The 24378-nt window shown below is 42.1% G+C and overlaps 1 protein-coding gene across 1 annotated transcript in view; it reads left to right on the plus strand.

Annotated features, from left to right (window-relative positions):
* Nucleotides 1-1150: 1150 nt before the first annotated feature.
* The window catches only part of LOC146644576 (chemokine-like protein TAFA-2), a 98286-nt gene continuing 75058 nt past the window's right edge, over nt 1151-24378 (plus strand). Inside the window, exon 1 of the mRNA XM_085393657.1 lies at nt 1151-1622. The gene's annotated coding sequence lies outside the window, so the exon portion shown is untranslated. The remainder of the gene's footprint in view (nt 1623-24378) is intronic.

Below are 24378 nucleotides of genomic sequence, written 5' to 3' on the forward strand. Positions count from 1 at the left end.
AGGGTGACCAGAAAGGAGAGCAGATCAGTAATCTGAACTCTTTGTCAGCGTAACAGATTAGCTCACTGGGTGAAATGATATATGACTGGCAGCAGGCCTCCCCACGTGCACACGTGCACAATCACACCCCCACTATGGATCAATTACCCTGTCATCCATGTGTGCAGCCATACATCATCACCTCGATTACATCTCGCACACACTTGTATGCTCACTCCAATATAAAGTACACACCACCACCAGAACTTCAGTTGTACTTTGTCTCACTAAGTGTTTGTGCGAGTGTAGAGTTTTACTACCAGGTTTCTCCGCCGCCTGATTTCTGTGTCCTTAATACCTATTACTGTCTATCTGTTTCTCCTGCCACCAGAGGGGAAACTGCACACTTTGTGACACACACATACTGTACACATGCACAGTCGTCACACTTTAGAGGGCCAGTGGGGACTACTTCCTCAAATGAACTGCACTGGTCAGAGTGACTGAGTCTGGACAAAGTCATTTGTTGTGAGTAAACTTCTTTGGGCAGTTCAGGTCATTTCGGGCAACGGAACACACATAAAGACGCACACAGACACACACTCGCTCAGGCAGAGAGGCCGGTCAATTTGGACGGTACGGTGTCGATCACCCCTTCGCTCCTTTTGGTGTAGTCTACTGGGAAATGCCCGTAGCTCAGCTAAAGTGAGTTCAATTTAATTTGAACCTCTCACCGTTGAGAGAGGGGCGCGTGTGCACACACAGATACAGACAGAAACATAGACACACACACTGAGACAATAATATTGTTTTGTCCTTCATGAAGTGACACAAACATTTTTGCTGATACATCTGATGTTGTCTGACTGCACGTGTGCATTGTGTGCATGTGTTTTGTGTCAGGACGCTGGCTGATGCTTCTTTCTGTTTCACTGCCAGCAATAAACCACTAATATCACATATCCAACATGTCTTGGCGCAGCCCATATGGCCCTTCTCCACATTACTGTACAGTATCATTTACATTTGTTGCCCGCACATTGGTGAGCGGTTCTTCCCAAACTAAACCGCTAGGGGGCGCTGCTCCGCTTCAGAGTTTTACACTCTAAAGGCAATCCTCTCCATCTTCCTGGCGGACAAGCAGGAGCGCAGTAACAGTCTGCGTGACTCCCCGGCCGCAACGCATCTCTGTCCCGCCACTGGGCTGCTTTCACACTACATGGTTTAAAGAGGAGAAAAAGAAGGAGACTGCTGCTGCAAAACAGAAGCCAGGTTTCCAAACTGGCTGTTTCTTCCTTCGTGACATGGCTTAATAACTAAGTTTCTGTGCAAAAGCGGAGGACAGGAGCGGAACTTTCAGGAGACCTTTCCTTGCACAGGAGTAGTAGCAGGAGCACCACCCCAGAAGGTCACATCTGCAACCGGCTCCTTTTTTGTGTGTGTCTGCTACCCGGCTTCGGAGGTGGATGGTATGGTATAACTTTTCCGCTCCAGTCGAACTGAGCGGCCGGTGTCACAGAGGAGCTGTTTTCCGCTAGTGGAGTGGGGATGCGAGTCTCTTCTCTGTCTCGGATAGCGGAGCGGCTATGAGGAGAGAGGTTCACCTGCTGGGCTAACAGAACAAGACCACACCGCACCAACAGGTATGGGTCACAGGGTAGCCTTTACACCTGGGCGGAGCTGCTCGGTGTCCCTCACGGTTTTAACGCGCCTTTAGTTAACAGCAGGAGAAGTGAGCGTGATAAAAAAAGACAAAAAACAAAAAAAGTCAATTACTAACCCACCTGACATGCACGGATGCAGCCGTGTCAGTCTACTGGTTAGCACGCCTTAGAAAACCATTTACGCACGAAATGGATTACACTTCATCCGCTCCATTTGTAAAGAAATAGAAAGGGATTGGATTTTAGGAAGGCATTAGAGTTGTGAAAATGATTTCTAGTGGCGCCACCCGTCAGCCTGGTCTGCTTTGGTGTCAGTTTTATTCACGCGGTTGTGATTTTATAGCAAAGACAAATGATTGCGGTTGTTTCAGATATTGCACAGCCTATAGAACCTCTCTCTCTCTCTCTCTCTCTCTCTCTCTCTCTCTCTCTCTCACACACACACACACACACACACACACACGCACACGCACGCATACGTATGCGCACGCACGCACAAGGGCGCTCAGGTAAAGCTGTGCGTATGCGGGCATTGACGGATTCTGTGCGCTATTTTAGGCAGACCTGCCGTGTGGTGGTTGTCACTTCACGATGATTATTTTTTTGTGATTGATCCTATTAGCTGGATCCACATGTGCCAAATAATTGATAAATTAAAGTAAGAGGTGGCATTCTTAAAGAAAAAGAGCTGATAAGGAACCTTTATGCTTTCCTTATTCTCTATCCCCCATTATTCTCTATTACATGTCTCCTGGTTTAACAGTTGCACTCAGTGTGGAGTGTTTGTAGGCTTAACATGACTGAAATGCAGGCCACTGCTTTTGCATGTTAAACATTGAGAGGCTATGCAGGGGTGGGTGTCTTCTGCACCTGATGTGTGAATATGAAAACTTTACATTGACCATGGCAGCATAAATCATCAGTCTAACAGAGGAGAGGCTGTGAGTTAGGTGTTCCAGGCTCTACTTTTCTTTCCTTCACTGTTAAAAAGAAGAAGGTAGTGCCGGTTTCAAGCCTCTTCATGACCTAGACCTGGTTATAAAGTGTTGTGTGCACACAGGCTTGTTTAATTTAAACAAAGCTGGCCATCCCGACTGTGAATATTTTCGACATGTTACTGCTCCATCTGTCGCTGTCTCTTTCTCTGCTTCCGTTTTCACAAGCCTCCGTGAAGAGCACAGGGGAGGCGAGCCGAGGGGAACTGAGGGAGTTAGAAAATAAGAAGGAAGAGAACTGCCAGCAAGACTTGATGGTAGGAGGAGAAAGATTGCACAGAGGTGATGGTGAGCAAGAGCAACAAGGGAGATTGGTTGGATTGTTGGGGTTTATGGAGCGATACAAGAATGCTCTATAATTTGTGGGCAACGATGGGCCTTAATGTGGCCGCAAATGCTATCTGCATTTATAGTATGCTTTCCATTTTATTGACCACTGACAGATTTGGCAGACTTGGCTTTGGACCTTAAAGCCTGTCATTGCGAAGTTGCCTCTTCACCGTTGCCTATAAGACCCAGTGTTTTGTGGGTTGATGTAGCTCCCAGTCGAGAAATGGTGAGATGGAGACTTTGATGTACTTGTTCTCTGGCTCAGCTGTGTACACTCGGATCTCAGTGAGTGCTCTTCGGTGACGGGAGTAGTACACAACATGTGCAGTCTCTTTATGAGGCTAATTAAACCCATAAAGGCTAATGCTCCAGACACTCAGTCAGATTTCTTCCTTCTTTAAATCAGCAATTCAGCGACGCTTACATATTTGGAAAAAACCCTTTTTTCCCATATTGATGAGTTTTTCTTGTATTAGATAACGCCGTCACAGGTGTGATGGTTGCTGAAAAGGGGCCTCTGCACACCTACATGCCTTAAAAATAAACAATTTAGAAAAAAATCTGTCATTAATCATCATTATTTGCTTGTTATTTGCAAATTCATAATCAGTTTTAATCAAAAACAAATGTGTTCCTCTTTCAAAAGCAAAGACATTTCTAAGTGACCCCAAAACTTTAGGCACTAGTGAACTTTGTTAACATGAAAAGTTTAGTCACAAAATATTCTGGGCTTCTACTCACTTTACTAACTGCAGAGAAATGAAAGATAGAAATGAGGAAAACTAAAGAAAAATGAAGACAGAGCAGAATGAAGTTAAAAGAGGTGGGATTTTTGTTCTGGTTGTCACTTCAAGGAATGCATTTTGTTTGGATTTATGAATCTAAAATAGAAGAACTGTAACCAAGTACCTTCAGGGCTACATAAGTCCCAAAAATGGCACATGAGACTAGCTACAGATGTAAGCCCATCCCAACAGACTTTCGATTTTAGAGCATGATTTTGGTCTCCCCGACTAATTTCCTTCTCCAGATACTCAATCAAGGCTTAAACTTAGATGTATGGCAGCTCTGACTGGCAGGAAGATGCTGACAAAGGCATCTGTAGCCACTGGCTGCCTGCTGGGTCTCATTTTAGATAATCTAAGTCGCTGGACTGGACCTCTTGACCAATTTTCTGGTGTTGATGCATCATGGATCACCAACCCGGAGTAAAAAGAGTCTGTGCTTCAGTTTAGGTGTCTGTCTGATGTAAATATGTAATCTATAGATGGACCTTTCTAATGAAATAATGAAAGCTGCTAATCTAACTCTCCAGTGTTTATTTAGATCACGTAAGAATACAAACAAATGGCTGATGCTACAGAGCAGATGTGGACAATTCATTTTCCCAAAGGGTCACATGAAAAACTGGAGCTATTGTGGAGGGACACACCAATAAACTAAACTCGGTTCTGCTCACTAATAATTTTAACTCTCTATAAGCTTATTGGTGCGTGTCTTCATAACTGTCCCAGTTTGGCATCCAGCCTCTTGGAAAAAGGAATTGCCCACCCCTGCCACAGGGGCTATGTGCAACTTTTCTATACAGTCTTTGCACAGAAACCCCCCAAAACAATGTAAGTGCAGATATGTTTTGCTTAGTCATTTAGGAAACATTTAGTTACTACAGCCTACATCCTGCTACAGGCTGCAGAGCATGCTCAAATTACTTAATATGAATTTCCATCTTGGATGAATCACATTATATCCCATTTAATGTGAGGGAGAGAGAGGGAGAGAGAGGGAGAGACAGAGAGAGAGGGAGTCTCTTCCATGACATTACAAAGTACCAGATGTTTGCCCTGAGAATGTCGTTCCTGGTGAGTTAAATGGTTTGGTTCTGGGTTCAAGGTTATATTAAGTTTAGTCTCCGTGCACTTGATTATTCATTGGTTGGGAAAACAAATGCGTTTTCACAGTCACACTGTTTAGACTGACCTCGCTTGTTTGTGTGTGCATATGCAAATATAAAAATGTGTATGTTTGCGTGTTTTGCATTTTATGTCTTAATTAGTGGGCCAGAGATGCAACAAAGGTCATGGTTGCCATCTTAACTCCTACACCACAGCAGAACCCCAGTGTATATGTGCTTCAGGAAAAATGAATGGCTCAGTATGAAGATTAATGTAGGGAATAATGCACTGCTTTACCAAAAAAACAAAAAATCGGTGTCCTGATTTTACTCCTTTTTTAGTATTTTATAAATTCATAACTGAATGTTGCTAGAATATGATTGATGGTATCGGACATGAACACAGTGACAGCAGACTCCTGTCACAGACGTGCCTGAGGTGATTGCAGACTGCAGGACTTGGTCAGATTGGACCATTTTCACCCCGACTTCCTGCAGCCTCATGACCAAAAGCAGATACATACAGATGCTTTCATGTTTCTACATCCCACAATTTTATGTCTCCCTCTGCACCTTTAACACACACTCTACCCTTTCCTGTAGTTTTCTGACTTCTACCAATAAATCCTCTGGGCCACGGGAATAATGTCAGAGCTGTTATCCGGAGAGAGAGAGAGAGATTGGAAAAGAGAGATAGTTCTAATAAAGACAAAGAGATCAACCAGAGGAAACAAAAAATACACTATGCGGCCTATAAAAGGTGATCTCGTTTTCATTCGTAGCTGCGTGCGATGAGAAGAGAATAGGAGAGATGGGAGGGGGGGTGAACAAGACTGAGAAACAGGAAGGAGTAAGACAGAGACCTAGACAGAGCGAGAGAGAAAAGAAAGCTACAGGGGCTAAATAAAAATAAATAAAAAGCATGTGTCCTATAAAAGAGTGTTCTGTATTTCATTGGCCATCTCCAGTAGCTGTGTGTGGTGAGCTGAGGCCCGGGGGGAGGGGACAAGTAGCCACTCTAAATGTGTGTAACCCACATAAAGAAATTGTTTCTGGGAGATCGAGCCTCGTAAATTCATTCCTAGCCGTCAGCCCTGTTCTTATCCCACCTCCCAAAGGTGAGCTATAACATCCAAACACATATTCTTTAGATTCTTTTCCCGCTCTGTCGCTACACTCAGACACACACATGTATTTTTCAGCACAGATCCAGATGCACACATCCGTCAGCAGAACCTCACTTTATCTCTATGCATTTTTTTATTTCCTTCTTTTTGGGGAGGAGGGGGGGGGGGGGGTGCACACAGATATACTGTACACACACATCCACTTTTGATAAGCACATTTTTTTTCAACAGAAAATACACATTCACAGAAATGCAGACACCCATTGCTTTACTCCCAAATGGCTTGTGTGGGACAGTTACAGTGACAGCTACAACAACATCAGGACCTGCTGTGGAACAAAACAGCGTCAGAGAGAAACAGCACCAGATGCTGAGCTCACAGCTCCAGGATTACCTTAGCCTGAACAAACTCCATTACTGCCTCTATTACGCAGGTATACACAGGCCGGGAAAAAGCACTTTGCAGAACCACTGTTTACCCACCACCTCTCGCCCCCACGCTGCTTCCTTCGACTACAGAGCAAGGAAAGGGTGAAGAGCGGGGGAAGGGGGTGGGTTTCATGGGGGGAAAGCATGAGGTGCATCTTTTCTCCAGCTGTGTGCGTCTAACTCAGGTTAATGTGGAGGGCGGATTCAGTATACACAAGAGGAAAAAAATCATTATTAATCTTTTTGCTAGTCAGTCATTAGGAAAAAGAATCTGTATCAGTGCCAGCATATTTTATAATATTTCATTTACAACGTTTACAATGTTTCTTTTTGTATTTACTGTCACTGTTTATTGACTGTGTCTACATTTTGGCCTTGTTGTCGGACAAAAATTAAAATTTTTTCGACGTTCTCAAAAATGTTTCTGCCGTGTTATGATTACTTTTTAAAAAAATAAAGCTGTATGAAATGAAAATGTCAGCTTCCAGCTTTTCAAAGGTGCTCTTTTATGTGGATTACTGTAAACTCAGCGCCTCTAGGATTTGAAACCAAAGTGCTTTTAGGACAATTTGTCAAAATATCCAACTTCTGCCTGTTCTTATTTTTCATCTGAATCTGTATAAAAAAAATCGTTCAACTCTTGGTCAAAAAAAATCATCAATTTTAAGACAATGTGTGGAACTCGGCTTTTCAGTGAAGGCCATTCCTCATCATTTCTTACATTTTGTGCGCTAGCAGGCTGATGAATTCACTGAAAATAACAAGCAGCAGATAGAGACAGTCAGACAGCACGGCGATGACGAAGGAATATTGTGGCAATGATCGGGGTATGAGATCAGAGCGTTCCTGTGTGTTTGTGCGTGTACATGAGAGCTTTTCCAAGGCTGCTTACGTGATTGCAGGGCCATCAATACAAAGCTGAATGGCTTTTGCAAAACAGCATAAGTGGATGAGCAGAAGGTTAATAAGGGAGAAAAGCAAGTGTGTGATTCTGTGTGAAAATACACTATAAGTATGTGTGCATGTCTGAGGTGAGTGATGAACTGCCATGTATTTGAGCTGAAAGCCATCCATCACCCTCATCAGTGGCTCTTGGGTCCTGTCATTACACGTTTCCCTTCAGTTACACTGTTAATAGCATCTCTCTTGACCAGACTCTGCTGTCTTTCTGTCAGCCTCTCAAATGTTTCTTTTTTTTCCAGCACAAGGCAATGCCATCAACAGATGTAGTACACCAGTAAGTGAATGCACTGATATTTATAATGCTCTGACAGTCAGGAAATATTCGAAGCAAGTATCAAAGTCAGATTACTCATATTACAAGGGCAATATCCAAACCATTATTTAAGTAATGTTTCTGTTGCTTTTGAAAAATAATGAGCCTTTAAATGGGAAATAATGTCGATGCTCCCAGTGGCCAGCGAGGGGAGCTCCGTTCAATCGAGATGTTGTGTTAAAGCCTTGATGCATAATCAAACACTTTGGTTTTAAATGTGCTGAATTTACATGTGAAAATACGAAGAAGTCAGAGCTGGTTATGCAATATAATGATATTATAGTAAACGCCACAAAGGGCATTGTATGGAGCCCTTTTATAATCTCTCACTCTTATCTGGTTTCCAACAACACATTGCTGGTTTTGCCTTGGTGCCGCCAGGCTGCATTTCACAGGTTTAAAAACTGTATGATAGACGCAGTCTTATGTGGTTAAAATTTAAGGAATTTCTAAAGGAAGAAAGTATTGCATACTGCACTTGTGAGTCATTTTTAGTCTTAGCCACCTTTTTGACCTCACCAGTCTTTCTTTAGTGGAAAATGTGATCATTTCTAATTGGGCTCTAAAACGCAGCTACATATTAGTCTGGTATCTCCACAGATGACTGAAAACCACAGACAGCAGTGATGACATACAGATTCAGTGAGTCAGAACGCAGCACAAAAGAAGGCAGGCTGTGCTCTCCACCTGTTAAAGCAGAAACTTCCCGGCATGCTGGGAGAAAGAAGCTGGCTTGTCTGCAAAACATGTACCAAAGACGAAAAACACAGAGCGCTCCTGATCTTGTGTTTGTACATATAAAAGTTCTGAATCATGTCTTACTAAGTAATAACAGGCTGTTCCTGAAACTTCAAGGCTCATTAACAGATAATTGTGATTAATTGAAACATAGTGAAATATAGTGGATGCTCTTGCACCATTGTAGGCAAATCCAGACGGTGCAGGTGAACCATTGTTACTATTTGTGGTAGCCAACTCGCTGTGACATGTTGCATCTTATTAAGGAAGCCGTTTGATTTGTTGATTTTGGCGCCACTATAGCTTCTGCTAATGAGTTTGCAGTGACAGAACTCTCAGCCAGTGTGTGGGCTGGGAGGTGGTATTACTTTCAGCAGCCATTATAAACGAACCGACACAGACACTCTAGCTTTGGCGGTGTCAGAGCTGACTCATTACGGCTGATGGCGAAGAGGAGCTGTTAGCCAGAAGTCTGAACTACACCACACATGCAGCCCTCTGGCAGCTTTCTTCATCAACAACTAGACAGCAATCACTGCGGTCATTAGGCCAGCAAATTAGGCCTTACCTTGTGTGACTGTTTGTGTGTGTGTGTGGGTCTGCTGTCCCTGCTCTCTAGATGTATATTTGTGAGTCTTGTCTTGGTCAGTCTTACGGCGATGACGAGGAGCAAGGTAGGTGGAAAATCACGTCCCCAAAGCTGAGAAATGGAAACCACAGAGACACTTCGAGTCACTGATGAACTGAGCCGCTGTTGATAGATTATAATGAGCGTTGAAAACTCACTTTGTCTTCTTGTTTTAATAATTCTTTTCTTTTTTTTTTGTCTGGGTGTAGCTCTGGGCTCGTCCTACTGTCTGTCCGTGTTTATCTGTGTGTGCCCTTTTATCTTGTAGTCTTTGATTATGTTCTTATAAGTGGAACCACTAGCTATTTTACAGCTGCCTCATTAGGTTGTCAGGCAAGCCCACAGCACATGCAATTATATCTAATTATGCAATTATGAATTCAGAATGAAGCTTTATATACTGTAGACTGCAATGTTTGAGCTGGAGCACACACACAGCAGTAATTAGTTCAGTTTTGTGGGTATTTGTGCACTATATGGGTATGTGTGTTTGTGTGTGTGTGACACCAATAAAGGCTATAATAACGAAACAGACATGGATGAGCGTGCACGTTTAAATACTTTCTATTACCTTTGAGGACTTCTTTTTACACACTGTGTGTTTAGTCTTAGCATATTTGTCAGTGTAGGGCACACTGTGGGTCAGGGTCCCGGCACAGTAACATTTAGAGGCTGTAACTAAACAACAACACTTCCTTTGACTGTTCAGCTCAGTCTCGTTGCTTATAAAGCAGAAGGATTCGCTAGTAATAAAAAAACAATAACTTAAAGTTAAAAAAAGTTTATATTTAAACTTTAACGTTAACTTAAGCTGAATGTGCGGACATTTCCACCTCCATCTTTAGCTTCCTTTTCTGCTTAATGCTTAAAAGCCAAAAAAGTGTCTGCGTGTTTTAACAAGCAGTGTCGATATAACACAAGAAAAAATGATATATTGATATATAGATATAAGGATTATTTTGTGCAATACAAAGTAAACCCTGCAGCCTACAGTGTAGCATACTGGCCATTCTGCTAAAAGCAACTCCTTCTGCTGGGACCTGTGGAGCTGCTAATGGGTAAAGTGGCGATGGATAGGTTAGTGCTATGCAGGCTGCCATAAATCTGAATAACGTTGGAGCTCTAAATACTGCAATGAGTTTTTGTTTTATCAATAACACAAATATTAGACCTGAGTTAGGACTCAGTCACACAGACCTACAGACTGGTGGGCCACCTGTTAGCAAAAATGTGTGTTCCCTGACCAGGTAGCGACTTAGCGACCATTAGTCACCAGGTGAAAGTAGTTACATATATTGCTGCACTAAAAACCTCATAGCTATTGCTTTGGTTGCTAGCAGATTGCTAGTTTGCATGGAAACTAGCAACTTGGCGAGTAGTTTGAGAACGTCTGCAGACAAGCTGGCGTCTTCCATGCAAACTACTGGCAACAGCTGTAGCCCTACCTGAATGGTCTGCCTGGGGATTCATGCTTGTGAAATCCTGCATCATAAACTAGTTGTTTTCTATGTCACAACCTATGTTGTAACCTGATGTGCACTGTAATTACATGTCCCACTGATGCTGCCATAACTACCGTGATTGGGCTGCTCAGTACCCCCTCCATCAGCTGACGGTGTCAAACCTAGGATCTTCTTGCTATGAGGCAACAATGGTGATGACTGCACTACTGTATTTTCAGATGCATTATGTTCTGAAAATCATAGATTCCGGTCTCCGATAAATCTGCCACTTTTGGCTTCAACCAAAAACGCCACAGTCTGCGCGGTCAGAGGGAACGCTTTGTTAAGAAGCTTGAAAGCAGAGGTCTGCTTCTTCTAATTTGCACGCTTCAGCCTTCCTACACTGCTGCAGCATTTCTGTTTTTCTACCAGACACATTTCACACCAGCACTTCAATAGATGAGATAAAGAAAAAAAAACTCTGGAAGAGGGGAATGAGCTACGGTAGGTGGTGCGCTTCAGTGTGTCATGTTTCTCCACAGATCCTATTGAGGAAAGCAGGCACGGCTGCTCGGCTCCCAATATGTGTGTGAGACGGGCTGACAGTAATACAAGCAGTATCTGGCACCCCCTCCCAGGGATCACATCCTTAAGACGGTTTCTTTTACTAATCCCCTCCTAATATGACTAATATTATGACACTGCCATTAGCTAGAGCCCTCTGAGGGCACACGCAGGAGGACAACTACAGTAGCGAGCGAGTGCATATATACACATGGTGCTTGAGAAAGCTTAATCGGAGGCACTTTATAAATATAGTTATTAATGTTATTAATGAAACAATACGAGAGTGATCTGAACTTTAGATTCACTGTTTTTTTCATCTAAAAAATCAAGTGGTGGTCAGAGGGTTTGGGGGGTGGGCGATGCCGATGCCCTTTATATTTTCTGCCAGCAGCCACAGTTGTTTGTTGAAGAAACTTGTTGCTTAGTTGGATTTATTGATGTTGCCAGAGTCTGGGGAGACCAGGATAAGTGTCAATAGTGAACAAGCAACAGAGAATGGCAGCAGCAACAGCAGAAGCAAAAAGATGATATCTGTTTTCAAATGTAATATCAAGGTAAAGTTACATAATAAAGCTTTTCTGCTCATAAACCTATTAACATATTTTAAAGTGCCATTATTTTGAAGTGTTTTTGTACGATTAAAATCAAATAATGCTTCACACACACGTCTGTCAGTGTATAACACAACATTCTTTCAGGTCGAGCCAGGATAAGACTCAGGCTGTGTGGGAGAGACTGAGAGAGGCTCTGAATGCAGAACAAGAATTCTAATTTTAAAGCCATGAATTACCAAAAGGCTGCTTTCAATTTGATTGAATCCAACTTTATTAGCATTCCGCTTGCCTATTTGTGATGAGGCTGAGCTGGCCTTGTGTCCTCTCCAGGGCTGCAGCTGTGGCAGTGAAGGGCACAAAGAGGAGCTTAATTTGGGATGCTGATGGCTTTAGGGCTTTCGGTGAGAAAGAATTACGTTGTCAATTATTTTTGCCAATATGTTTTCTACATCTTGTCTACTCTTATTGCACACACAGCTTTTGATATGATCGATTGAACATGTCTGTCGTAGTGTGTGAAATTTAGATGGTATGCAGCAGGTTCTCGGTTTAATATGAAGAAGTACAGATGTAGTGAGCAAACTGTGCTATATGACTCTAAATTAAATGGTTCATGTTCTGGTTCTATTAGTATATATGACATTGTTAGATGTAAAATAGCGGTGCAAGGATGATTTTTAATTTTTTGATGAAGTTTGTGTAGTTAAGAAACACAGAAAACAAAAGCCAGATGTCTTACATTAAATACGATGAGCATTAATTCAGAAACATCTGGCAGATATAAGAATATAAGGATGATATGAGTGTACACAGTCCTTCCTCATACTTCTTCCTCATGATTTGAATCGTTTGTAATCTAAATCTGACAAATGCAATGGACTAAATAGTACACGTCTTGTGTGGATGTACTTTCACTAGTTATTATCAAATTCTATCAATAGCAGTTGACCCATGAATTTGATTGTGCTATCCGATCGTTCAGTCTGACGTCACTAGCTGTGTCTGGGTCTAAACTCCGCTGCAGGTCCATATATCAAACGATCACTGTGGCATTACTGAGAGTTGAAAAACTGTCTAAAGTCTTTCATCTTTAATAAAATGATCAGCGTTCTGCTCTACCAGGTGTAACAATTGAGTTTAACATCCAGGCATCCATGAAAACGGAATTTATGACATTTAACGGAGTTAGAAGTTAGCAGGGAGTTAGCTCGCTAGCTTCTATCTAAATACAATATAGCATGTCCTGACTGCGGGGTTTTGGAAACAAATTAAAACGTACAGCTCTGTTATCACTTCCAGTATAAATGAAGACAGAAAACTAAACAGCAGTGACGTTTGTAGGGTTACTGAAGTTGGGCTAGCTGGTATATAATGATGTGCTACGTGACCGCTAGCGACACAGCTATGTTAGCATAATATAAACAAGCTAACTTTTTTTCCACTCGATAAAAGTTAACGTGAGTGTTCTCGGTGGTCAGGAACAAATGTAATCGCATGGCAGGATGCTGTAAAAGGACCAAACTTCAGCCAGGAGAACAACTGAGATAATCCATCCACAATACGAGGTTAGTCATTCATATACTGCTGCATGGGCAACCCGTTCTCACTCCCAAAGCGTAACATTTTACGCTAGGTGACAAATCGTCACCATATTACGTTTCCGGCTACCCACCACGTTCCTAAATGACGACCTCGGAAAAAGAGGAAATATGAGAACCGTCTGGACTGAACCTACACATGTTCGCTCTTTTTCTTCAAATCGCTTAGAAACACGCTATTTAACATCATTAAAGTCCTGGTTAAGGTCAGGAATAAGGTTATGGTCAGGGCTAGGGATAAGGTTAGGTTTAGGGCTGGAATACAGGGCTGGAACGTCTACTACCGCGGGAGCGTCATTGCACTGGATTCCAGCCATAACCCGCCGCGTACCATAAGAACGCCGAAGGTCTCCTTTCGCGTTCCTCAGGAACGCCGCGGGACGTGACAAAACGTTGACATGTTACGCCTCGGGAGTGAGAACGCTCTGGCATGGGCTGGGCTGTAGTTACATCCTAAGGTTTTAAAAACTGAGCTTAAATAAATGGTTAGCGGTAATAAAAGCCGAGGGAGGTCAACAGGGATCACTGACTGTTTTAGGAGCTTTTTGAGATTAAATAGAAGAAAATACAAAACATTAAACATGTTAACAACACAAAAGCCATATTAAATGCAGACTACTTTAGACCCGGAAGTAGGATTCGTCACGTCATCACTTAATAATCGGATTGTGATTGTGAGGATAAGAATTAAGTGTCCTCCAGTTCTGCAATAATTTGTGTACTTTAACCATTGCTGGCAGAATGCAACCTGTTTTTCTTGATGTACCCTTAAAAGGAAACATCATGTGATCATGTAACCATCCATGTTGTGTACTGAAGGCATTAGTTGTGTATTGAGCTGATGGGATTCTAGATTAAAGTCTCTTTAGCGAGCCAGGTGTGTGCACAACCTGCACCCACCTGGTTGCAGTAATGAGGCCCCTACAGGCCCTCAGACCTTGCCGTAAGACCATATGATTGACTGTGTGTTTGCATGTTTGGATTTGTGTGCTTACCTTTAAAAGTGTGGTCTTATCCAAGCTGTGGAGAACTTTATAACTGTGTTTTTCATTAATTTTTTTAATGCTGTATAAAAAAGTTATTATTATGTTTCCAGTGTGGAGCTGTCTGTGGTGCTGAACACTGCATTGGCGAACACTGATGGAGCTCTCCATGGTGTTGCAAGGGATGACATGCTGCTGGGAACAAATAGCAGAAGCCAAAGACGTTTGAAGTGGTCACTGCTAACCATCCATTTGATTGCGATGTTTTATCAGATTAAATTTATTTTCCCTCTTAGCTGCATGGCCACCCACAAGATGATGGAAGCAGTAGTGCTGAGCTGCTTAAAGAAGAGATATTTTTCCACAGTTACGACTTCCCCATGTGGAGACATCTTAAGAATCTCTTTGACGCAGCATGGTCCTTCTTACCCCCTAAGGTGTTTGGAAAAGAGAGCTAATGCAGCGAGGCAAGCTGGAGGAAAAATCCACCTGACGTTCATGGGAGGGGGGGTCAGTGCTAAGGGGGAACAGCTGTGGAAAAAAACATTCTTGAAAAGGAAGAACGACATTGGATGGATGGACACTTTTTGCGTGTTCTCTTGGCGATTCATGAAGTATAAATAATCTGCAGAAGGCATGACTTTTGGACCTTTCCTTTAAATGGGAATTCAACATCTTCAAGTGTCATCCTAATTCCATTTCCGCTTTAAAGCATCCTGTTTAAAAATTGAACAACTCCTCTCCGACTTGCTCTCTTTCAGAATCTGCTTGTGAGTTCAAGTGAGCATATGTTACCTATACTGCGAGGACTCTGTATGTGCAAACTTGTGTCCTGCACCTTATTAATAAATCCTACAGAGAGCTGTGCTATGGCACTGGCTGTCCATCCTTCTCTCTCTTTTGTCTCCATGTGTGTCTCTGCTTTGGATTTGGAATAACTGTGAAGACTGAAATGGGAGTTGGGGATAGGGTTGATATGAGGCTCCTGTGTGTGTGCGTTTGTTCACACATGTGTGGGTGTGTGCTTGTGTGTGTGTGCGGGGTAAGCCTAGGGGTAAGCTTTTAGAGGTCTGAGCAGAAGGGTGTGAGTGAGAAGGGGAAGACAGATTTGAGCATTTATCTCTCCCTGCAGACCTCCTGTCCTGCATGCCTACACGTCCACACACAAACACACACACGCACATACAGTACACACAAATATATGTATACCAGTCCCATCTGTAATCATGTTTAGCACAGCTCTCTCACACACATACACAGTCTTGTGTGAATGGACGATCACATCCAGCTAGAAAAGAATGCCTATGCTTACTGAGTTGGCTGCTCTGTATTTGTTGTGCAGCAACAGCAAAATCTCTCCACTGTACCTCCTATTGCTCACCAGAAACAAGCCCTGAGCTGCAAGCAGACAGAACATAGCCTGGGATTGTGGGGTTGATGCTATTTTTACAGCCAGCGTGATGAGAGATGTGCTGAAAGAAAGCTTGGCTTGCTTCCCCCGCTAGATGCTTTAATTAGAAAGCTCGCACTTCTTCCACTCTCACCTGTCTCTTTGTTATGGGAAATAATACATGTTAGGGAGAAAGAAGTAACTGGATAAATGGATAGATACGTTTAACTGAGAATACAATTTGCACCCATTTCTTTATTTTGCAAAGGCGTATTTGCAAGGAAACGGCGCTTCCAGGGAGTTACTGATACACGGCGCAGAGCGTTGCAGTCAAAAGCACAAATCAATGCAGAGAATATAGTGGAAATTACTACAGCAGCCTGCAAGTGAACCTAGTGGAACAAACTAACTAATACATGAATAAATAAGCACAGTGAAATGGAGATGTGTGTGTGTGTGTGTTTGGGAATGTGTGCGTGGCACACAGATCGTGGACAGCGCTGTGCCAGCCAATTAACGAAGTGTGTAAACCGAGCTCATTAAAGAAACACAACATTGGACACACACACTTTCATAAACACGGTCACACACAAACACTTCTTAGTATCCAGCCAGACTCTATTTCAGGTACCGTTCGTGTATCGGAGGAGGAAGTTTTGTTTTTTTCACAGCTGGTATTCTCTGCTTGTTTGAAGACTCTTCTAGTCCTTTTGTTGTGTCCATGTGTGTGTGTGTGTCTCTTTGAGTCTGTTTGGACAAGCTGTAAAAGATTGATTTAGAGTTTGTTGCTTTGAACCAACTGCCAAGTGCTGCCTCACTAACACTCCGTGTTCAGAGAACAAAAGCTTTTCATGGTCCCCCACCTACTAACCGTTCCTCCGTCTCTCTGTCTGTCTCCCTATGACTCGGTGCTTCTTGACTTCTTTTCTTGTCTTACACTCATCTATTCTAATCTGGCTTTGTCTCACTTTGCCCTTCTGTTTTCAAATGTTGGCTGAGCAGCACAAACACAAGCGCTTCGTTTGCTTCTCTGTGTAATAAAAGCGAGTCATGAAGATCCTGTTTTGAAAGTGTTGTGACTGAGTGCAGCATGCCTGTGTCTCCTAACTTTCTCCTGTCAATGAGACTGTGAAAAATAAGCAATAAACATTTTCTCTCACGCTGCTTAATAACCATGATTCATGGAACAGCGTGGACTATTATTAGTCACTCAAATGAGAGGAACAGAAGAGGGACTTAATCAGGCGGTGAGGTATGTGCTATCATTCCAGGGTCTGAGTGTTGAAAGGTGTGTCTGTCTCTCCTGTTTCTGCTCCACGCGTGTCTCAATTTAAATTACGTTAATTCAGTCCATTTTGGCTCAGTGTGAATTAGTGGCATAAATGCTAGTGGAGACAGGTTCCCAAGTTTCAAAATAACATAGCAGTTATCCACGAGATGTACTGTGTCATGGCAGTTTTTTAAATTGGTTTTCTATTAATCATCAGGGTTGGTTTCCAAGAAAAGCCTTTTTTCAAAGATTTTCCTTACTAATTCTGATGAAGATTTTTTGTAATCTACTGATATTAGGTTTTTTTTTAAACTGGAAGTGACATATATAAATATATATAATTTTCATAATAAAAATTTTATATTAAAGTGTGTAGTTTACTTCTGAAAACAAAGTTATATGTTGCTGGTGCGAGTTACAAATACAATTACAAGCTGTGCATTAACCTTTACCTAACTTTACATTAGCAAACAAAAGCAAAAGCAACAGATTTAGATAATAAAAAAAAGGTTACTTAATCATTTTCCAGTATGTTCAAAACATCATCTTATAACAGGACATTCTCTCTCTCTTCTGTTATTGCCATAATTTTCCTTGTAACTGCTTTGATCTTTTTCTAATACCAAGGCTGCTAGCTTGTGGCTCCCTCTGACCTCTGGCTAGCTTTAGCTTTAGCCACTTTGTCTTTGTTAGCGTCTTTAAAATATCGCTAACTAGCTAGGTAATGGGGATTTGTACGTGAATGTGTGTGAATAGGTTTGTTGTTATGTTTTCACAGTTGATTGCATCATGGTTTACTTTGTGCCTCCACTCACAATGAAAAGCTTTCACGCTACCAACATATTAGTGAATGGCCGCAAGCGTGCGTGCGACTGTTTGCCTTCTCATCTTTACATTCATGAAGCAGCTTGTTGTCACTCACACAGCAGGCTGACCAGCTGGTTATTGGTCAGAACACTGCAAAAAATCTGATTCTGGTCCTTGGCTGGTCGATCGGTGGTTATCTAGTGAAAATTGGGCTGTTAAACACATCTGGGTTTTTGTTCGAAGGTCAGATTTTTTCAGAACCACTCAGCATTTTTTTATAATCTGGTAAATCACAAAGGATGAACAGAAAAAAGGGATGTCACATCAATTTTGAACATTTTTCTACTTGTTTTATACTATCAAGTAATGTATCTTTATTTTAATAAATGTTTAAAATATCTCTGGCAGCATTAAATATTGAATTATAGCTTTTTCTCTCTTTAACAAAAGTACCTCCAATTAGATTTTTTGTTTATTTCACGGATTTTATTCTCTTAAATGTCTAAATTGGATAATTGGTTGTTATTCTGTGAAATGGGACATGTTCATTTAGAGAGAGCTTTAATAGCTGTTATTTTGCTTTGCTAAAAAAGATATTTCAGTGAGCAAATATATTTTAATTAATAAATAATCACGCTAACATTTACTGGTTGTCCTAGTTAAAGTTGTGGTTCGTGTGGTTAAGTTTATTCACATACATGACCTGAGCACTCACATCAACCCAACATCTGTAGCCTTTTTGATTTATTCATTTATTCTTTTTGCTTGACTGGGTGCAGCGTTTTTCCTGATGTGCAGCCAATCAGAACTGTACACAGTTTACATACATAGATGAGCACACACATGTATTTGTGCTGGGGAATGAAGCTCAGTGATTCTGTGTGCATATTTTGATTTTTGTGTACTTACAAAGGCCAATCGTGTGCTTAACAAAAGATTTGGAGGATCGGGAAACAAAGCTGCTGTATCCAGAATTTGTCACAGACTCAGCTTGTTTGCAATACCTTCAAGTGCATCCAGTTACACCTCTGTCAGCTGGCTATGCAGAGTACAATCATCACTGCTACACTACGAAACTGAAAAAGGCAAAACATTTCTTTCCTTGTCATTAGCCTCTCTTTGGAGCTGAGTCATAAATGATTAACCTTACACTCCATTCAGAGGCATAAAACAACTTGGCAGCATGCATTAACAACAAGGACAGCCGTGCCAAAGTGCTGAGCCCTCATCCAACAGATGGGGGGATTTGACTACAAGCTACATGTTATATTACTGAAGGGGAATCTAACAGTTGTGTCATTTTGAAAAGCCTGACTGTGAACTGATAATCAAAGACCCGAGAGCAAATCCTCCCCCGAGGCAAATATTCATGTATTCACATGCAGCAGTATAGCTTGTGGGTCACCCACGGCACTAACTGTTCCCAGCACACAGCTGGGCTGATCATAGGGAATGCAGTATATGTGTTCAAAAGGTTTTAAGAGATGGAGGTTCAATGTGAATGCTCCATCCATCCATCCATCCATCCATGTATCTATCCCCAGTTAAGTTCATGTTGAACCCTTCACAATGTGACAGTGTGTTGGCAGATTGCTGGGGCTGCTGGCCTTGGTGTCACGCCAGCAGAGCCAGGTGGTGGGAATCTGTTGCAGATTAAAGTGCTTGGTGACCAGCTAACCAGCTCACCCTGGCTCTGACAGACGTGGCACCCCTAGCTGATTGACCTCTGTGGCAGGTGTCATGGGTATGGGTGGCAGGCCAGAGCTTGGCCTTTTCTCCTGTTCAGGGGAAAACTTTGGCATCCATCTGTAATGCCACATCAAACCTACCTTCTAAAGACTAGACTAAAACGAGTGTTATTACAGTCATATTGTTGCTGACATTCAATCCCTGATCTCCTCATGTCCTAAGGGTTCATTTGCTCATCCTTAAATGTTTATGCCCATACTTGATGCTTTTTTTTTTGCAAACTCACCTAGATCATGGCGATCTCCCAGTTTACAGGTTTCATGTGACGAAGGTGCCAGTTGTGGACTTTTAAACTAGAGTCTCCGATGTATTTGTTTGCCAAGTATGAGCCTTCTTAATCTCTTTCTATCCTAGTTAGAACATATTAGTGCAGTTCTGTGAAGGAAGTAGTACTCACCTTTGTATGAAATCTTCAATTTTCCACATGAAATAACCTTCATTTCTTAGAACACGAATAACAAGTTTCAAAAGAAGAGTTCTTTTTTTGGACATTTTGAGACCACAATTGAAAATATCCAAGCTGGAGCTCCACTCAGCTGCCCAAATGTAATGCTTTTTTAATTGGAAGAAGAGTTCTCAACTTTTGGAAAAGGGAATTTCTAAACATAAAACTTTGCTGTCATTTGGACACTGGAAATTTACTGTTGTGCATCTGTGTAGATATGCAGTTCAAGCTAAAGAAGATGGAGAAGGTGATGTATTCTACTGTCACTTTACTGGAGTGAGAGAGTTAGAAAAAGGCAAAAATAGATGCCCAAGCTTGGGCTTGGGCGTGGGATGGAGTCATTCCTGGGTTGCTCCAATTGGAACCCAGCTTTGGTGCTTGAAGCGCACGCTTTACAGGGTAAGCTACAGGGGGTCCCGTTATACTGACTTTACTGAAGACAAACACTGTCGACTGAATCATCTGTCAAGCAGCCCAGAATCATTGCTTTCACAGATGATGACGAGGGCAGAGAGACAAAAAGACTGCAAGAGAAAATCATTTCAGCTGCTTCCAATGACCTGACAGGAGACTGTGTGTATATGACTGACAGACAAGCTGCACAAACAGAGGATTATTTTTTCCATGCGATTATTTAATTTGGTCCGTATCACGTGACTACTCCTCAACATCCATAATCTAAGTCTGCACATGTGGCTTGTTACAAGAAGGGCTCTACTACTTCCTCCATTTTAATTACACATTAAAATAATGAGGTCATTTGTTAATTACACTATTCAGCAATAGATTCTTGATGTAAAATAGCATTAATGCTGTGGACTATTTTTTTCTGATTAGCTTCTACAGTAATGTGGCAGGATACTTTGAACTTAAGTGTAGTGCCACTAAAGTAAATATACTCTATGAAGCTGGGATGTAGTATGTGCTAAACCTACAGTAACTATGTTATTAAACTTTAATAGAAAAAAGATCGTCTACTAATAAACACACATTTATTAGTGTGTAATTGCATCTCGCAACAGACTGATGTGTTCTCATAAATGTAGAATGAATCCATTAAAACTACACTGGAGTGGGCGGCAGTTTGTGTAAGCCACCACAGCTTCCCACCGTCGTGAACACAGTGGCTGAGTTGGACATTGCCATTCCACTTAACTTTGTTTTATGTATTTAGCACACAGTATGCCTTTTATTTGAAGTTTTATTTGAAAAAGGCCTCAAATAGATCTTTCAAACTGTGTATGACCATTTAACATCTGCACGACTTCTCCTCTTCATTTACCTTCTCCACCACTGCTCTCTCTCCTCCCTGATTTCAAGCCCATCCTCTCCTTACCTCAAGCCTCATTTCCTGAACTGAAGTCAGGGCTCTAACACACGGAGATATGCCTAAACATGAATATTCACTCCCAGTATTGTCGCAGTTACTTATTTCAGTAGATTAGACATGCAACCCTACATCTCAGGACAGATGACAAGAGCTGGCTAAACATTAACAGTACTATAAGCTAGCTTTATGCCTGCTTAGGCTCGAGTGTTTATCTGAAGGAAGAATCACACTCTCCCTCTGATAAACACCTTAATTACAGTCTCGCATCATATGAGAGTTTGCTAAGTGCACAAGTGCAGAGTGAGCCCAACGTCAAAATAAGTTTCACTAACTCCAGCTAACAGCAGCACTTATTCTCAACACCCAGCCTAATGCATACGGGATTATAGTACTGATATAGATGCAGATATTTGGGAATGTAAACATCAAATACATTGGGCAATGCCCTTTTCTTCCAGACACAGAAAAATATCAACAGATTTGTGATATTTATGAGTTCTTACTAAGATAATATTAATTCAATTCAATTTTATTTATATAGCGCCAATTCACAACAAAAGTCGCCTCAAGGCGCTTCATAGATACAGAGAAAATGCAGTTTAAAAAAAAATATTGTGCTTTTGTTACAACAAGTCACAGTTTACTCTGCCCGCCTCCCCTTACATCAGGTGGTTATAAGTGTTTGTGGTGTTCAAAACAGTGTTGCCAGCAGTGAATTTGCTCATCGCCGGTCATCATCGGTCAAAACTCATAACGTGGTTGAAGGTTATTTCTCCCGTCCCTGCTTTACCTTTTAAACTTTTAACTATATATCAGCTGATAGCTAATATTGGCTGGTATATCGGGCAATACTGCTGAAATCTATCAGACGCTAGTTTTGACGAATGGGAGGAGTTCCTTCCCAGAAGCACAAGTAGACGGGGGCATCACAGAAATTCCACTGAGAGATCTGAAAAATAAAATTGAATTAGGTTCGGCTTTTTATTGTTGAGGGCCTCTTCTCAGACCTTTTTGATGGCTGCTCACATTGTGAATGCGTGTTAAATGGTGTCTAGGTTAGGGCAGCGTTTTTATCCTGTTGAGGAGCCTATTGTGTATTTATGAATATAATATATTGAAAACTGTGATACGCAGAATAGTCCAATGCTGATACTCCCAGAGCGTCATACCATTTCAAGCTTTTGCTCAGGTAGTGTCATGGACACAAAGCTCTTTAGAAAAAGATGGGTATCTGAATGAATCCTGAAAGCTGGGTGAGAAACTTACTCTTCTTTGCGGTAAATAGGTTTTTATTCAAGGACTCTCCATTTTTGCCACGGCTCTATCCCCTTCCTCTCTCTCTTTTTCACTCTCGTTCTTCGCTTGCAGTATCAAGTCTATGCAAGTCACTGGGGAGCTGTAGACCTTTACCTGCTCTGGTCTGGCTGTGTTAAAGGTCAGCTATGAGAGGATCTCATATACCGGTCTCAGATGTCAACACCCCCCCCCCCCCCTGCAGCTTGGATTAAGAGGCAAGGAGACAATGGCTGCCAGGAAATCACTTGTCCTCCATCCTGTCACTAACAGTCTGTGTCTCTGTCAGAGGTGGAGTGTGTGTGCATGTGTGTGTGAAAGAGAAAAGAGAGAGGGGTACTGTATGTGTGTTTGTAATATCAATACCCCGCTGATCCTCTTCTCCCTGCTGTGAGTCTCTACACATCTCTGATTGCCAGATGTGTTTATAGAGAGTACGCGTGTGTAGGTGTGACGACCAGGTGTGTGCCTGAGTCTCTCGCTGGCAGTGAGAGATTTCTGTGTTGACAGCGCTGATGCTGTTTATTTTGGCAATATGCTATCAGGGATGCTGGGACACCAGTGCTGTGTGTGTGTGTGGGTATACAGCAGGGTTTGTATTGCTGGTGTGAAAGTGTGTGTATGTGTGTGCATGTGTGTGTTAAGTTGGACATGTGAACTGCTGTCACGTACAGAAAACAGTCTGTAATCAGGCACAATCAGGTGACGTGAATGGGTGTGTTTGAGTGTGAGTGTTGTTCTTGAAAAACTCAACAGGAATCAGCTTTAATTGTGGACCCGCCTATGCTGACACACACACACACACACACACACACACACACACACACACACACACACACACACACACACACACACACACAAAGAAAAGTTTTTGTTCAGCTGCCTCGAACTACATTTGTGGGGATTTTTTCCACTGGCTGACTAACAGATTGTTCTTGTACTTCTTAAATCTCTGTGATCGCTTAATTGTTTGTCCGCTGGTGTTTTTGATGTAGTCCTGTATGTCTGTGACAGCACCCTAGAGCAAACTACAGCTGCTAGATAGTAAAACCAGTGAGGAGGCAAATGTAACACTAGCATTTATTGGTACCACAGGGAATTCCTTAAGGTGTCTGTTGTTTTATGGGTGTCCTTTAGCACAAGTACACAAACACAGCACACATGGTTTTTGCTCTCATAGTCCTGCCTCTCTAAGCTCTCCTTGTTCTGTCTTTTTCCCCTCATCCCCCAACAACTGGTCTCAGTAGATTTCTGCCTCTCCTTGAGCCTGGTTCTGCTGGAGGTTTCTTCCTGTTAAAGGGGAGTTTAAATCCAGCGATGATGATGGCTTGAATTGCTCTGCATGTAGTGAGTCATCCAACATCACTGGATGCATTATCCACACTGCAAGTGAAGAAAGATTCAATCGTGTGTATTTCACTCTCAGCTGTTTGGAAGTCTTCAAATGCGCCTGAAAACTCACCAGGCAGGGCGTCAGGTGACGCGATCAGCTGATGGTATGGGCTAAATAATGCACTCCAGTTGGCTCAAAAGAAACAGCAACTTTCTCGTGAAAGTCTCCAGCAAGCTGAACATTTCATGCGCAAATAGGCTCTTGGCTTGTAGTTCAGTTTGCAGTTCATTCATTAGTGCAGTCACATCAACAGTAAACGTGTGATCTGTTTTGCTTTTCTTCTCACAAAACTTTCAATGTTCTGCTCTCAGGTACCTTTTCAGCACTAAGTGCAGCTGTCAGGCTGAGCCACCTGACAGCTGCGTGGTAGCTCATGTCACCATGTTTACCCTCATGCTCCTCCAAAAGTGCAACAAACTGTGCGTAATTTAATTCTTCTGCCCTAATGAAGTTCGGTTCATTTTCAGCACAGCGCCTCCTGTTTTATAATACAAAATACC

This window comes from Rhamphochromis longiceps, linkage group LG20, assembly GCF_057381845.1.
Source record: "Rhamphochromis longiceps isolate RC_006_pf linkage group LG20, R_longiceps_female_GT1.1, whole genome shotgun sequence".
Lineage (NCBI taxonomy): Eukaryota > Metazoa > Chordata > Actinopteri > Cichliformes > Cichlidae > Rhamphochromis > Rhamphochromis longiceps.